Raw genomic sequence first — 17029 nt, 5'->3', positions numbered from 1 at the left:
GTGTGTGTGTGTGTGTGTGTGTGAGGGTGTGTGTGTGTGTGAAGGTGAAATCGCTCTTCAGTAGCAGTTCAGACACTTCCTTGTTGTTACCATACAATACACAACACACAACATGCTACGAGGACACACTCCGCCTCATCAGGTGTAAACACTTCATAAAGTTTCTGAACCCCAACATCAACACAAAGGCTTGTACATCCTATCACCGCCATGCCGGGGTATACACTGACCTGACCGTTCAAGGGGAAAGTGGGAAGAGGGAGGGAGGGGAATTGTAGTGCCTTGTGGTTACGGTGGAGGGCTGGGGGAAGGGTTGTGTGAGGGAGGTTGGCCTGGGTAGCGAGAAGTGTGTTCAACAACTTTTCTTATTGGAATCGTGTCTTGATCATTCTTTCATAATGATTTGGTTGATAATACGATGTGTTTTAAAGTTACCTGAGGACAGACTCAAGTTTTTAGTATGAGCAAATATGGCAAATTCAGTGACATTCCGGGTAGCATGATCCGAAGAAGGGTACAATGTGAGTGGGTTGTTAACAGTGTACAGTGTGATCGATATCTTGCTAATGTTTAGCGATCGCATTCTTGTGGTCATCCCTGCGTACTGAGTGACGGTGCCAATAGCATCTCTCACTTACTGTTTTACCGGTCTGACCAATGGATACATCTCTACATGCCTTACATTTGACGGTGTAAACTCTCAGTTTCCTGATAATTTGGCCTGCTTTCAATTAAGGTCTTAGTGACAGTGTTATTGTATTGGAAGACAACATCAAAAGCATCATCATTCAGACAGATTTATCTCCTCTGCCTCTCTAACCCGGCATCAGACACACCAGTTACATATATATATACACTTATGTATGTTGGCAGCAGTTCTCCTTGTAAACATATTCTGTTGCATCTGTTGCATCCAGATGTCAACAGCATACAAGACAGACGAATGTTTACGACGAGACCTCGACTCCAGACACATCAACCACACAACACGAGATGAAACAAAGTCAGTCTACTTATCTACTCTAGAAACAAAACAACAAACAAACTCGTCATGAGGAACTACCTATACAGAAAACAAAAGACACATCACAACAATCGAACGTAGTTTAGGAATTCAAATGTCCGCCATGGAGACTGTGAGCTGCTAACTAACATGACTTACGTATGTGGGAAGCACAACCTGTACACTAGCCATCTAGACGACTCGTCCTTACCTTCACCTACAAAGAAGGCTCCATCAAACTACATGTCACCAACACAGACCCTCACACGAGAGACGAGTAATTCAGTCCACAGGGATACTACGCCGTGAACGAGAGACACACGAGACATCGACACATCGCTGAAGCACGAATCATCCAAGGAATGATAACCAACGACTCAGCAGCAGACAGAAGACAGTCCAAGATAGATTACTCCAGCTACACGCCCCAGCATCGCGGTACAGCTCATCAAAGCACAGCGCTACAGGCACGTCCGCCTGCTCGTATTACTGAGCCTCACCCAGCAACCCGCAGTCATTCCCCAGCTGTTCCACCGACCTCCCCACACGCTCCTGGAGATGATTGGATGGATTTACGCCTAAACGTTGAGACAGCTTTTCGTGGAATGCTACGCAATCTCCCCACCCATGTAAAAAATGAGATATTAGACAACTTAAACATTCAGAAAGAATCTGATGAAAATAAAACAGTTATCTGGTCATCTCATATCAACTGACTGTTATCTTTCTCTCTTGTCTCTCTCCCCTGATGATGTGATTATTACACGAAAGTGCACTTGGGAACTTATCGTGTCTCATTTTCCCCGTGGACTCATAGGAATATATATATATATATATATATATATATATATATATATATATATATATATATATATATATATATATATATATATATACATATATATATATTAGGTAAAAGTTTAGGTTATTGGTACGTGGCCCCGGGATCTGAACTCGAAGGTTCAATCATTTTGGCGTTTGTTCCTCCCTTTATTCGTTCATATTTTGCTTCCTGGCTGACCAGTCTGTTTTCATAGTTGGTTGGGTCAAGCTTTCTGTCTTTCCCTAACCACGGAAGTGTCCTTCAGCCATATGAATCCCGGATGTGTTGTTATTGTTATTGTTGTTGTGGTTGTTGTTGTTGTTGTTGTTGTTGTTGTTGTTGTTGTTGTTGTAGAGAGCCAATGATTGGGCCGTTACCCCCACCACCAGACGAGCAGCCGTACAACCCCAAACCAACTTGGCTATTGATTAACACTCACGATCTTCCATTGTCTCACCTGATTACATCGGATGCCAGCTGATGGATTGCCTCTAATGTCAGCTGATTCACGCTGATGTCAGCCGATTGCCTCTGATGTCAGCTGATTCCCTGTAATGTCAGCTGATTACCTCTAATGTCAGCAGATTCGCTGCCCATCACGGGCCTACTTCCCCAGTCCTGGAGATTGTCTTTCTTTTGCCTGATTGTCCTCCCTGTTACCTGATTGTCCTCCCTGTTACCTGATTGTCCTTCCTGTTACCTGATTGTCCTCCCTGTTACCTGATTGTCCTCCCTGTTACCTGATTGTCCTCTCTGTTACCTGATTGTCCTCCCTGTTACCTGATTGTCCTCCCTGTTACCTGATTGTCCTCCCTGTTACCTGATTGTCCTCTCTGATATCTGATTGTCCTCCCTGTTATCTGATTGTCCTCCCTGTTACCTGATTGTCCTCCCTGTTACCTGATTGTCCTCCCTGTTACCTAATTGTCCTCTCTGTTACCTGATTGTCCTCCCTGTTACCTGATTGTCCTCCCTGTTACCTGATTGTCCTCCCTGTTACCTGATTGTCCTCCCTGTTACCTAATTGTCCTCTCTGTTACCTGATTGTCCTCCCTGTTACCTGATTGTCTTCCCTGTTACCTGATTGTCCTCCCTGTTACCTGATTGTCTTCCCTGTTACCTGATTGTCCTCTCTGTTACCTGATTGTCCTCCCTGTTACCTGATTGTCCTCCCTGTTACCTGATTGTCCTCTCTGTTACCTGATTGTCCTCCCTGTTACCTGATTGTCCTCTCTGATATCTGATTGTCCTCCCTGTTATCTGATTGTCCTCCCTGTTACCTGATTGTCCTCCCTGTTACCTGATTGTCCTCCCTGTTACCTAATTGTCCTCTCTGTTACCTGATTGTCCTCCCTGTTACCTGATTGTCCTCCCTGTTACCTGATTGTCCTCCCTGTTACCTGATTGTCCTCCCTGTTACCTAATTGTCCTCTCTGTTACCTGATTGTCCTCCCTGTTACCTGATTGTCCTCCCTGTTACCTGATTGTCCTCCCTGTTATCTGATTGTCCTCCCTGTTACCTGATTGTCCTTCCTGTTACCTGATTGTCCTCCCTGTTACCTAATTGTCCTCTCTGTTACCTGATTGTCCTCCCTGTTACCTGATTGTCCTCCCTGTTACCTGATTGTCCTCCCTGTTACCTGATTGTCCTTCCTGTTACCTGATTGTCCTCCCTGTTACCTGATTGTCCTCCCTGTTACCTGATTGTCCTCCCTGTTACCTGATTGTCCTCTCTGTTATCTGATTGTCCTCCCTGTTACCTGATTGTCCTCCCTGTTACCTGATTGTCCTTCCTGTTACCTGATTGTCCTCCCTGTTACCTGATTGTCCTCCCTGTTACCTGATTGTCCTCCCTGTTACCTGATTGTCCTTCCTGTTACCTGATTGTCCTCTCTGTTATCTGATTGTCCTCTCTGTTATCTGATTGTCCTCCCTGTTACCTGATTGTCCTCTCTGTTATCTGATTGTCCTCCCTGTTACCTGATTGTCCTCCCTGTTACCTAATTGTCCTCTCTGTTACCTGATTGTCCTCCCTGTTACCTGATTGTCCTCCCTGTTACCTGATTGTCCTCCCTGTTACCTGATTGTCCTTCCTGTTACCTGATTGTCCTCCCTGTTACCTGATTGTCCTCCCTGTTACCTGATTGTCCTCCCTGTTACCTGATTGTCCTCTCTGTTATCTGATTGTCCTCCCTGTTACCTGATTGTCCTCCCTGTTACCTGATTGTCCTTCCTGTTACCTGATTGTCCTCCCTGTTACCTGATTGTCCTCCCTGTTACCTGATTGTCCTCCCTGTTACCTGATTGTCCTTCCTGTTACCTGATTGTCCTCTCTGTTATCTGATTGTCCTCTCTGTTATCTGATTGTCCTCCCTGTTACCTGATTGTCCTCTCTGTTATCTGATTGTCCTCCCTGTTACCTGATTGTCCTCCCTGTTACCTGATTGTCCTCTCTGTTACCTGATTGTCCTCCCTGTTACCTGATTGTCCTCCCTGTTACCTGATTGTCCTTCCTGTTACCTGATTGTCCTCCCTGTTACCTGATTGTCCTTCCTGAATAGTGCCACATAAATGGCACATGTATGATGCCACAGGAATGATGACACATGGTTGGTACTGTGTTGATGGTGACACATGAATGGTACCACATGAATAATGCCATATGGATGGTGCCACATGACTTGATTTTTATTGCAAGGTAAACTGTTCTTCAGGTTTCCAGTTTCTACTGGAAAGTGAACTGTTCTCCAGGTTTCCAGTTTCTACTAGAAACTGAACTGTTCTCCAGGTTTCCAGTTTCTACTAGAAAGTGAACTGTTCTTCATGTTTCCAGTTCCTACTAGAAAGTGAACTGTTCTCCAGACTTCCAGTTTCTACTAGAAAGTGAATTGTTCTCTAGGCTTCCAGTTTCCAGGAGAAAGTGAACTGTTCTCCAGGTTTCCAGTTTCTACTGGAAAGTGAACTGTTCTTCATGTTTCCAGTTCCTACTAGAAAGTGAACTGTTCTCCAGACTTCCAGTTTCTACTAGAAAGTGAATTGTTCTCTAGGCTTCCAGTTTCCAGGAGAAAGTGAACTGTTCTCCAGGGTTCCAGTTTCTACTAGAAAATGAACTGTTTTCCAGGTTTCCAGTTTCTACTGGAAAGAAAACCATAGACTATTCTTCAGACTTCCAGTTTCTACTGGAAGGTGAACCGTTCTCAAGCCTTACAGCTTTTACTGGAAGGAAAACAGTATTTCATACTTCCAGTATCCAAACGTTTTCTCTTCCAGCTGATAATGTGTGTGTGTGTGTGTGTGTGTGTGTGTGTGTGTGGGAGCGATGGCTCTGAGAATCATCTCTATGTCGCACTGCAGCATACACATCCAACTTCATCTCCCAGGGTAACATGTCTCATGGAACTGCACTGAAGAGCTTCCGGGGTGTGGAAAGGACCCAAAGCTTCCCTTACGTAAATCACAGGATAAGTTCAAAAAAATACAAACTCGTCCAAATACAGACGTTGCGCCACAGTTGTGAGACTCGGTCTACAACCGACTTGAGAATATTATTGCAGCGAAGATTGGAACGGATTCTTACCTTCCGTCGTGTCTTGGGTTTTAGGCTTGACGACCCGTCTGTTTCCTGGTAGCAGCTGAGGTAAAGATTGGTGAAGGGGGTGGACGACACACACACACACACACACACACACACACACATATACTCCCGTCCCTGTAAACATGGGGGAGGTTGTGATCCCCTAGCGTTCCTCTTATTGGCTCATCTGTCTTTCGTTAAGACGTGGTGATCAGACCGACCCAGACATCCACATAATTCCATTGCTCACACCAGCCACAACAAGCTGCGCCTCACACCTACCACAACAAGCTGCGCCTCACACCAGCCACAAGAGCTGCGCCTCACACCAGCCACAACAGCTGCGCCTTACATCAGCCACAACAGCTGCGCATCACACCTGCCACAACAAGCTGCGCCTCACATCAGCCACAACAACTGCGCCTTACATCAGCCACAACAGCTGCGCCTCACATCAGTCACAACAGCTGCGCATCACACCTGCCACAACAAGCTGCGCCTCACATCAGCCACAACAACTGCGCCTCACACCAGCCACAACAAGCTGCGCCTCACATCAGCCACAATAACTGCGCCTCACATCAGCCACAATAACTGCGCCTCACACCAGCCACAACAGCTGCGACTCACATCAGCCACAATAACTGCGCCTCACACCAGCCACAACAGCTGCGCCTCACACCAGCCACAACAACTGCGCCTCACACCAGCCACAACAGCTGCGCATCACACCAGCCACAACAGCTGCGCCTCACACCAGCCACAGCAGCTGCGCCTCACATCAGCCACAACAGCTGCGCTTCACATCAGCCACAACATCTGCGCTTCACATTAGCCACAACAGCTGCGCCTCACACCAGCCACAACAGCTGCGCCTCACACCAGCCACAACAACTGCGCCTCACACCAGCCACAACAGCTGCGCCTCACACCAGCCACAACAACTGCGCCTCACACCAGCCACAACAGCTACGCCTCACATCAGCCACAACAACTGCGCCTCACACCAGCCACAACAAGCTGCGCCTCACATCAGCCACAATAACTGCGCCTCACATCAGCCACAATAACTGCGCCTCACACCAGCCACAACAACTTCGCCTCACACCAGCCACAACAACTGCGCCTCACACCAGCCACAACAACTTCGCCTCACACCAGCCACAACAGCTGCGCCTCACACCAGCCACAACAACTTCGCCTCACACCAGCCACAATAACTGCGCCTCACACCAGCCACAACAACTGCGCCTCACACCAGCCACAACAGCAGCTCCTCTGGCCTGGCACCACCCTCTTCCAGAGGGAAACGACAGACATTCCTCCGCTGCGGTGTCTTATATACATCATTGTGCTTTTACCGAAAGAAATTGATCGAAAAATCCCCAAAGAAAAAGATGTCTCAAGTCTTCTCTCACCACTATGGTCATCTGCGATTATAAGATGCGGTTCCCAGGAGGCGGGAGGAAAGTCTACGTCAAACCCAAAAAACGCGAGAGTTTTCCTCTCCTACAGCAATCCATTGGAGGATCGGATTCATGTTGACGAACGACGTGACTCAGGCGAACGTTGGCGTGTCAGGCCGGCCTGTGATTGTGGTGCTTCACCAAGATCAATACTGCGGCACCTGCCTGCCTGCCTGGTGAGGTCTGGTGTGGTGGTGGTGAGGTCTGGTGTGGTGGTGGTGGTGAGGTCTGGTGTGGTGGTGGTGGTGAGGTCTGGTGTGGTGGTGGTGAGGTCTGGTGTGGTGGTGGTGGTGAGGTCTGGTGTGGTGGTGGTGGTGGTGAGGTCTGGTGTGGTGGTGGTGAGGTCTGGTGTGGTGGTGGTGGTGAGGTCTGGTGTGGTGGTGGTGGTGAGGTCTGGTGTGGTGGTGGTGAGGTCTGGTGTGGTGGTGGTGAGGTCTGGTGTGGTGGTGGTGGTGAGGTCTGGTGTGGTGGTGGTGGTGAGGTCTGGTGGTGTGGTGGTGGTGAGGTCTGGTGTGGTGGTGGTGGTGGTGAGGTCTGGTGTGGTGGTGGTGGTGAGGTCTGGTGTGGTGGTGGTGAGGCCTGGTGTGGTGGTGGTGGTGAGGTCTGGTGTGGTGGTGGTGAGGTCTGGTGTGGTGGTGGTGAGGTCTGGTGTGGTGGTGGTGAGGCCTGGTGTGGTGGTGGTGGTGAGGCCTGGTGTGGTGGTGTGGTATATTTTGCTTTGGTCGTTGAATGTGTGATGATGTAGATGTGGTATGGTAGGTGTGGTTGGTTTTAACCACTGCTATGGTTCCTGGTGCCAGTCGGATACTAGTTGGCGTTGAACACACACACACACACACACACACACACACACACACACACCGGGAAGAGAGAAGAGTGAGGGGTGACCTTATCACAACCTTTAGATAAGATCGATAATGTAAGGACAAAGCAACCAGAGGACATATCAGACGTGGAGTCCAACCACACACTTGTGACAAAATAAGTGGAGAAGTTCTCTGATGGTAGGACAGTGGTGGATGGGTGGAAGACACGCAACAAGAACGTGGTAAATGTGGACAAGAATGTTTTAAATGTGGACAAGAATGTTTTAAATGTGGACAAGAATGTGGTAAATGTGGACAACATACGAGAATGTCAAAGGTTGTATGACAGTAGAAAATGGTCAAGAGATTGAGCGGAGAGACACGAGTGTGAAACTCCCTCCCCTCACAGTTCAACTAGAGAATGACACACACACACACACACACACACACACACACCACCACCACCATACCGACACCACTCAAGTAAATAATAGACCCCCAGGGAATACCTTACTTTGGCCAGCATTTTGCGCCAGACCCTCCGCCAGTTGTTGGCCAGCAGGTCCTCCGGCCGTGTGTTGGCCGTGGGTTATTGGGCGTGTGTTGGCCGAGGGGTTATTGGCCAGGCAGTATGCGTATATCATCTGTGACACCACTATGTAGTGAGGTCAGCCCGCCTGGGAGGCACCCTCACTACAATACAATACAATAACTACAGAAATTCGACCTAGATCGTGTTCACCACCATCTGTGGTTCTCTGACAGGTCTTGTTAGAACGGGCCCAGAATACGTGAATATCATCTGTTCATCCAACTAAACAAGAAAAACTTAGAGGTTTTTTTCCTTATTTCTTCTTTTTTTTTTTAAGATGAAGGAGACATTTGTGGTCCAAGTTTTGTGACGAAGGAGAAATAAACTAAAATGTGACTATATTCTCATCTGGGGACACGAGTCTTGCGAAGATGTGCTATCACACACTGTTTATGTACATCTGGTCTATGTACCATCCAGCTCCAGTCATGTGGCGAGGTAATAACCCCCTGTCCACCATAGCCCTTCAGTGTCAATAACAAATAAACAGATCTAAGTCTTGAATGATGGCGAGGAGGACGAACACAGGTGAGGATAGCCGGTGGCTCCGTCACCCGCACACGGGTGAGGATAGCCGGTGGCTCCGTCACCCGCACACAGGTGAGGATAGCCGGTGGCTCCGTCACCCGCACACGGGTGAGGATAGCCGGTGGCTCCGTCACCCGCTATCCCGAGCACTTCGCCAGGAATTCTTCCCGCCGTGAATGGTTCATGTTGTGTTTTCCTCCCCCCAGGTGCCGAGGCGACAGACGAAGCGTCTGACGCTGTCCAGGATGATCTGTGGTGGTGGTGACGGTAATACACTCTCTTATCTGTCATCTCGACACCAGCGACATCTACGAGGGAAAGATGAGGAGTTTCCTCAAATGATTGCTACTTTGTTTATCGTTATAGACACAAGAATGAATAAGATTATGATTTGAGGAGTCTTGCTTCGGATTGGCACCAAACGATATTAAAGAAAATAAACGTACTAAGTCACTACCCGGAAATAATCGCCCAGTGAAACGAACGTCTGGCGTTAGTGACCTTATAGAAAATGTCACACGAGACAAGATTTTCAGTCATTTAAAGTCTCATCATTCATGATTTCCCACGAAATCTATGTCATGTATGAGAAATCTGCTTGGTCTACGCTTTGATGTAATCAACATGCATGGTGAAACTAAAGCAACTGATGTCAGAAATTTAGAGTTTTCAGAAAGCATTGAATACAATCTCATAGCAAAGGTAACGTTATATAATCATGGCTATGCTTCGGTGGTTAGAAAACGGGTTAACTGGTCGTACACAAAGAATATTGCTTGATGGCCGAGCATCAGAATGGTCAGACGTGACAAGCGGTGTACCACAGGGATAAGTCTTGGAACCTGTCGTCTTCTTCATACACAGTGACACTGGGGATGATGAAGCTGCGTTGTAAGATATCAAAGTCTAGAGACGATTCTAATTCAAGGAATAAAACCACAATCGAACTTCAAACTTCAAACTGACGCATAGATAAACTGTTGGACTTCTCTCACAGGTGACGAATGAATCATAAGCACAAAGTTCTACACTTTAGTCGTGCAAACGCGAGTGAAGACCAGCCATGGTATGAATTCTTTTGAGCTACGTAGGGTCAATGTTGAGGTACAATGATCTCTGGTGACCTAAAGCCCAGTGTAAGTAAGTAGTGCAAAGATTTATATAAAAAAGGTCAAACCATATTCTTGGATTCATGGACAGGGCTTTCGAATGTAAGTCTCAGGAAGTCGACCTTGCTCTTAACAATTCACTGTTGACCGTCCTCCGTCTTCAATACTGTGACCAGACTTTGTCATCCTCCTTGAAAAGACGAAGACAAAGACAGAATGGAGAGGGAGTGCAGTGACCAGCTACCAAGATGAGTTCCTGACTGAGAGACAGATCCTATAAGAGCAAACCAAAGAACATTGAATCTATATTAGTTTACATTATGTGGTGTCATGAAGGTATTCCAAACCATCAAAAGCATTTATATATAACGTCGATCTAACAAGTCTTAAACTTAAAGCTAGATTCGTCTGATCTCAATCGTAGTAATGGATACAAACTCGTGGACAACCATTTTACCTCGAATGAGGCGAAGTGATTCAACAGGATGGTTGACAATGGTCTGTCGTCGTGTGAGTCCTGGTGTATAGTCGATTGGAATGAGCCATCAGCATCAGAGCAGTTTTAAACAGCGCTAGAGATACGTTTAAACCTACGCCAGATAAAGCTATTTCGTTATATGTAAAGTTCATATGCATTCCTTTTGAAATCATGTGTATGTCTTTCTTTACCACACTCATCTCCCATTCTCTGATCTCCTCCACCAAAAAACAAACTACCTCGAGAGGACCTAAGGAGCTGTTGCTATATAAAGTGCTTCTTATTTATGCATATGTCAACAAATTATTACGTATGCAAGTTGTGTAAGCAAGATGTTGCTAAACACCTCCAACCTATTTAAACTAACCATCAATTCTGACGCTTACTCATTTTAATTGTGTGTGTGTGTGTGTGTGTGTGTGTGTGTGTGTGTGTGTGTGTGTGTGTGTGTGTGTGTGTGTTTACCTAGAGTATTATAGTCACCCCCAAAAATTAAGTTTTCTTTTTTGCGATGAAAAACTAACGTTTTCTATGATCATAACAAGAAGGGTCGCACACCATGAGATGGCGCTGTGTACCTGCCCGTCGACGTCACAACAACGCGACTGGGCCACAGTGACGCTTCCCTAGTGTAGTTTCCAACCTGGGTTAGGACTTGGTGCTTCCCCGACGCAGTAATGGAGTTGGTGTGTTTACGTAGACACTGTGCACGACTCCTCGCGGTTGTTTCTCTGAGAATGTGTATAACCTTCAGTGTTGTTATGGTGTAAGGTAATTATATACGTCTATATAGAGTCGTCGTAATGCCCGGAGAGAACGTACATTAGGTGATGGCTGTGTATAGGAAGATAATTACCGAGGATTACGTCACCGACCGTCTGCTAACCCTGGCGCCTCGACCCTGACTGACGCCTTACCACCACCACCACCACCATCTTGCTCCTGCCAACACTTCATTAGTGACGCCTCACTACCACCACCTGCCACCGCCACCAACCTGCTCCTGCCAACACCTCATCAGTGACGCCTCACTACCACCACCTGCCACCGCCACCAACCTGCTCCTGCCAACACCTCACCAGTGACGCCTCACTACCACCACCTGCCACCGCCACCAACCTGCTCCTGCCAACACTTCATTAGTGACGCCTCACTACCACCACCTGCCACCGCCACCAACCTGCTCCTGCCAACACCTCACCAGTGACGCCTCACTACCACCAACACCTACCACCGTTGGCCTGTTCCTGCCAACACGTCATCAGTGACCCATCATTCACGGTAAGACAAGCAATATACTGTTGTTTATGTAAATGAATGTTGAATTCAATGTAAATTGATTCGTAAAGCAGCCATACATGAGTGTGTGTGTGTGTGTGTGTGTGTGTGTGTACGGTACTAACTGTACCATACCAATAAGCTTCATGTGTACCGTATTTACCGTACCATACAAGTTAGTACCGTATGTATGTACGAGCGAAGAAAAACAATGAAATCCAATATATATTTTTATTTAACTGACATCAAGAGAGCTTCGTTGTTTACCGCCAGGATTTTAAATTCTCAAACATTAAGGGAATTCCAAGTGGAACAAATTTTAGTTACGATAAAATGATTTGTATTTTTCGTATTCAGATTCGTCTAAAAATGCGAATTTCATTATTCTCAGAAACCAGGACGCGTTTCATTATCTCAGTGTTTGTGTCGCAGTTTTGAGGTTTACCCATTATGTCATATGGTGGAAGAAATGAGGTGAAATTACCATTACGGACACATTCACTTGTTTGCGGCAGAACTGAAGCTCAGCATCGTTCACAAGACGTCAAAAACTATCGAAGAACGATTTCAGCTACACCGAACTTGCCCTAACAAACCTAACGTAACGTAACAAACCTATCATAAACTAACAAACCTAACTTAACGTAACACGCCTATTATAAACTTACAAACCTTACCTAACCCAACGTAACAAGCCTATCATAAACTAACAAACATACCCTAACGTAACAAGCCTATCATAAACTAACAAACCTAAACTAACGTGAAAAGCCTGACGTAAACTAACAAACTTCCCCTAACGTAACAAGCCTATCATAAACTAACAAACAAACCCTAACGTAACAAGTCTATCATAAACTAACAAACAAACCTAACGTGAAAAGCCTAACGTAAACTAACAAACACACCTAACGTAACAAGCCTATCATAAACTAACAAACAAACCCTAACGTAACAAGCCTATCATAAACTAACAAACAAACCCAACGTAAAAGCCTATCATAAACTAACAAATCTAACCTAACGTGAACAAGCCTATCATAAACTAACAAACCCTACCTAACCTAACGTAACAAGGCTAACGTAAAGTGTCAAACCTAGACCTAACGTAACATGGCTAACGTAAACTAACAAACCTAACCTAACGTAACGAGCCTAACGTAAACTAACAAACCTAACCTAACAAGTTTAACGTGAACTAACAAACATAACCTAAAGAACCTAACCAGACCCAACAAACCTAACCCAGCCTAACAAGCCTAACCTAAAAAAAAAAAACTAACGTAACAAGCCTAACATTAACTAACAAACCTAACCTAATTTTTTTTTTAAGTCAGGGTGTTAGGACAAACCCAACCTAACCTAATATAACAAGCCTAACCTAACAAACCTAATATAAAGCCTAACCTAACCTAACAAACCCAAGCTAACTAACCTAACCTTGCTAACCTAACTTATCTAATCTAACCCAACTAACCTAAATCTAACCCAACTAACCTAACAAACCTAACCTAACCCAACAAGTCTAGCCTAATCCATCAAAACTAACCTAGCCAAATTCGCTGAATTTCCGAGACTAATCATAATACCGAGAATTGATCCTTGTGTTTTTTCGTCATACAGTTGAATTTTATAATTGTTTATTGATCTTTGTCTCGTTCATAATTTTGTACAACAAACGGGAAATTTTGTTTGTATCTACGTCGCGTTTCTGCAAGGCTATAGGGGTGTTGTCATGGTCTAAACTCCTGTATTATAGTTTAGGTTTGCCACCTTGGTTGACACATGCACTTGGGTCATGTAAACCTGAAGTGTTGCAATGTTCCTATTCACCCTAGTCACTGTCATGGATCGTCCATAATGTACAAAACAACATTATTTGGTTCACACTGTCATGGATGCCGTCGCTGGTCGACATACTATGGCTCCGGCCTAGCTGTGTTTGTCTGAATGTAGCCACCACAGGAGCGGAGTGGGAGGTGCGGGTGGCGTTATCTGTGTGAGGGAGGGAGGGAAGTGAGGCTGGGCGTCCGGCCTGGCGAGGTGTGGACTGGTGCTGGTGGCGGGGTGTGTAGGAAGGTGTTGGTGGGTCTGGAGGAGTGGGTTGGTGTTGGGACGTACATAGGAAGGTGTTGGGATATTATTAGCGTTTCGGATATCCAGAGAATTTCGGGATTTTAAGTACTGGAATCGGTAGTTTAGGCAAATTTTAAGACCCTCTGATTATGGCTCTTCTGAGTTTATTTCAGAAGTTGAGATAGGTTAGGTTACGATAGGTTAGGTTAGGTTAGGTTAAGTTAGGTTACAATATGTTAGGTTAGATAAGTTAGGCTAGGTTATAATAGGTTAGGTTACGATAGGTTAGGCTAGTTTACGATAGGTTAGGTTACGATAGGTTAGGTTAAGCTAGGTTACAATATGTTAGGTTACGATAGTTAGGCTAGGTTATGATCGGTTGGGTTACGATGGGTTAGGATAGGTTGCGATAGGTTAGATTACGAAAGGTTAGGTTAGGGTACGATGGGTTAGGTTAGGCCGTTAGGTTACGATAGGCTAGGTTAGGGTTGGTTTGGTTGACATTATTTTTCTGATGTTTTTTTTTGACGTCTGTTGAGCGATCCTGACTTTCATTTCTGTTGCAAATTTCGTTTTCTTTTTTTATGTCCTCTACCTACTCGGGGAGGGGGGTGGGTCCCCATTATCATTAGGTAAGGGGGGGGGGGATCTCATAACATGGTGATTTGCTGTAGTAATGAAGGTCAGTTTCGGTCAAAACACATCAATAACCTGTCGGACCAACATGATTTCAACTTCCGAAAACAGCTGGGGGTGATCGAAGCGTTTCATTCTACCGGTGTGAGTCGGCCTGCAGGGGAGGTGCTGCTGGCCCGTGCGTGGGGAGGTGTTGGTTGACCTGAAGGGGAGATGTTAGGTGGTCCGTGGATGAGGTGTTGGTTGTCTTGTAGGGGAGATGTTGGACCGTCCTTTGGGGGTGGTGTTGGTGGGCCTGCACGGTGTCATATACAGTCATATGGACCGTCCGTAGGGAGATTTTGCAGGGCCTGAAGGGCGTCGTATACAAGCAGAAGGACCGTACGTGGGGAGATGTGGTCGTGGGCCCGCAGGGTGTTGTATACACAAGCAGGAGAGCCGTCCAGGGCAACGTGTACCTCCCTTGCATCACTAATGACGATGACTCGACCTGCTGACGCCGTTACGGGTTAACGAACCATCATAAACTGTTATCTGACACAAACGTCTGTTAAAGACAAGTTCGCTGACTGTATTCTCTCAACGTGCATCTAAACTGGATAGTTCATGACGTATTAGGAAGACACAGACCAAGGAAAGATCCTAGCACATCCCTTGAGAGCAGAGTTTCCCTTGTAAGGTTATCTTAAGTTATATACACCAAGATTTTGATTCATATCAGCGTCTCTTATCGCGTGTGATAAGAAACGATTCAACAGCAACATAGAAACAGTGTTAGGTTTGGTCGTGAATCATTTTCAGTATGTGTCCACCTTAAAGATTCTGGTCATCAGTATGGCTGGAGCAGTGTTAGATTAACTCATACAATAAACTCAGTTATGGCTAGAAATATTGTTGAACAGTCTCTCATCCAACGTAGTAGAAGTATTATGCATCAGAAGGTTGGCTTATTTAAATCAGATAACTTTATGGTAAATACGTTTCCCGGAACACAGTTTAACCTGAGTTTGTAACTTGCATCCTAGTTCATTTACCTTCCTCGCCCTAGTGGCAGCTGGCATGTTATATTCTGATTCTCTCTATCTACACTCAGTCCTAACTACGTAATTATACGAAAGCGTTTGATATTTTGTATTTCCCGTTACCATGAGTTTTTACCCTTGTATATGTTATTCATTCATTTATTTATTTATCTCGTACATCCTCATGGGACGGATGGGATCTGAACCCACATACATCCCTGTAAATCCTCTGTCCGTCCAAACAAATCCCACGAAATAATCTCTCGTATTGTAACGTGTACAGCATGGATATGCACATGGATCTGTACAGTACCATGTGCACTTCCAGTGAACATCTGTTCTGTACCTCGGACACTTCCATTGTACATATGGAAGTCACTGGACCCTGAATGATATTAGAATTACACTTAAATAATGGGTATATATATTCATATTACTCCCACTGGCTAAAAATAATAATGTGTTTAATTTGAGCAACATTTTTCCCCATTTGGTTTTGTGGAGCTTTGCTTGACATTTGTCGTCCTTCATCATGACAGGTGTAACATTTTGTTGCCATATTGGCAATAAAACCTTTTCTCTGTGTTTGTCTGTTTGTTGTGTGGCTGTTGAAACTGGCGCCATGTGAACAAATTGAACACCGTAGTTACGTTTATTGAAATCATTGGACTATGACCAACTGTGCCGCGCGAACTGGGTCATAATAAACTCGTGTCTTTACTGAAGAGAGAGCGACCATGTGTATTGCTGGGAGGTGTACTGTGTACTGGGTGTATTGCTGGGAATGTAAACTAGGTGTAGTGCTAGGATATATACATGTATATTGATAGGATGTGAATATAACAAAGACTAGATACACTGCTAGGACATAATGTATGCTAGGTGTATAGTTACGAGATAAGTTACAGACAAATATAGGTATGGTCAGCGGTAGAACAAAGCAGGTCAGCATATCAGAGTATGTTCAAAAGGCAATATATTCCTCACCGACACGTCTGAGTGTGTAGGAGAAGTTAGTATAACGTTAGTCTATGTAAGACTCTATATTAACATATAGAGTCTTACATAGACTAACGTTATACTAACTTCTCGTACACACTCCACGCAGTTATGAATATGAATATATTATTGACAATATCTAGGCAGCGATGGAGCATGTTAGACGTGACGTGAGACTCTATGAGCTACAACAGAGCATCTGTAGATGGAAGTGATAGTTGTTTCCCCTGGGGGGTTCTGATAGCCGGGGGATATGCAAATGAGGATGGTTGATCTGCCTGGGAACTGGTCTGGAGGAACAACAGTAATTTGCATAATTCCAATTTTCACACACTTCACGAGGAAGATTTTTTTTTTTTCGTGTTGAAGTTCATATGTGTGTGTGTTTGTACAGTCGAGAGGAGTTGGGTCACTTGATTTATAGTAAGTGTGTGTGTTGGACTAGTGTTGCTGAAGCGTTACGTAACAATCGGTGTGTTATTTGAACCTCCAAAACCATTCCGAGCTTAGTGTTTGATGTCAGGCCACACTAGTGGGCACTCGAGTCCACGAGAATGAAAAGTTGACATCAGTTTCATGTATTCCGAAGAAGCTGACGTGGCTTCTTCGTGTAGGGAAGAGGAGGAGGAGAGTATTGGC

General features: G+C 45.3%; 1 protein-coding gene and 1 long non-coding RNA gene across 3 annotated transcripts in view; one reads left to right on the top strand and one right to left on the bottom strand.

The window, feature by feature from the left end:
- The window catches only part of LOC139760472 (uncharacterized), a 178675-nt gene extending 169442 nt beyond the window's left edge, over window positions 1–9233 (top strand). For both annotated transcript variants that reach the window (XR_011715350.1, XR_011715349.1), the window contains one exon: window positions 8999–9233. This is a non-coding gene — a long non-coding RNA (uncharacterized lncRNA). The remainder of the gene's footprint in view (window positions 1–8998) is intronic.
- The window catches only part of LOC139760462 (uncharacterized), a 68451-nt gene that overhangs the window by 38382 nt on the left and 13040 nt on the right, over window positions 1–17029 (bottom strand). The gene's annotated exons all lie outside the window — the stretch shown is intronic.

This window comes from Panulirus ornatus, chromosome 3 (genome assembly GCF_036320965.1).
Source record: "Panulirus ornatus isolate Po-2019 chromosome 3, ASM3632096v1, whole genome shotgun sequence".
NCBI classification, from domain to species: domain Eukaryota; kingdom Metazoa; phylum Arthropoda; class Malacostraca; order Decapoda; family Palinuridae; genus Panulirus; species Panulirus ornatus.
This window is presented reverse-complemented; position numbering and strand designations above follow the sequence as displayed.